The sequence below is a fragment of the Sinocyclocheilus rhinocerous genome, unplaced genomic scaffold, assembly GCF_001515625.1.
Source record: "Sinocyclocheilus rhinocerous isolate Xijiao unplaced genomic scaffold, SAMN03320098_v1.1 scaffold1230, whole genome shotgun sequence".
Classification (NCBI taxonomy): Eukaryota; Metazoa; Chordata; class Actinopteri; order Cypriniformes; family Cyprinidae; genus Sinocyclocheilus; species Sinocyclocheilus rhinocerous.
Window position 1 is genome coordinate 103530 of NW_015652275.1, and position 713 is coordinate 104242.

The 713-nt window shown below is 41.2% G+C and overlaps 1 protein-coding gene across 1 annotated transcript in view; it reads left to right on the forward strand.

The window, feature by feature from the left end:
- rapgef5a (Rap guanine nucleotide exchange factor (GEF) 5a) overlaps positions 1-713 on the forward strand; it is a 23677-nt gene that overhangs the window by 948 nt on the left and 22016 nt on the right. The window lies entirely within an intron of this gene.

The window sequence follows — 713 nt, forward strand, 5'->3', positions numbered from 1 at the left end:
CTCACTCACACTCACACACACACACACACACACACACATACACTCTCAGGTGAACCCATTGGTTACAGCCGGTCTTTTTATTTTTGCAAAAGCATAATTATTCAATGAGTGTGTTTGCACAATGCGTGCATGCTGATAGCAAGTGTGTGTTTAGTTTCTGATGGTCAGATGAGGTTATTTAGTCAATGCAATGCAATATCTAATCCAACATGCAATGCAAATTCACAGCAGTTTCTCTACTAAGTCTAGTTTTCAGCCGGAAAAGTCCTTCTCTGCAGTGCAGTATAGTCTTGTCTTTGAAGTTCACATGCATTTAACTGAGAGTTTTTTTTAGTGTTTGCATTGAATTAAAGACCCCAAATAAGGAGAAAATGCTGAGTGACGATGTGAGGTTTCACAAAACCAGAGAAAAGCAGCGAGATAATGGGTTTTTCTGCATGCATGCGTGTTTGTGCATGTGTATAGTTAATGTATGAGTGTAATTCAATGACCCTTGTGTTTTGTAGAACACACCCATAGGCCATAAATTAGCCCCGCAGTGCAGTGCATCCTGGGTAATTACCGGTGTGTTGGCAGCTGTGTTTGCATTAAAATGAGCCTCACGCCAACAAAAGGAGAGAAAGACTTATTGCATTTTGTTAAAGGCCAGCAGTCTGACTATTGTATTATTGAGGTGGTTTCTCATTAGACACTCCCACAGTCGCCCGCCGCTT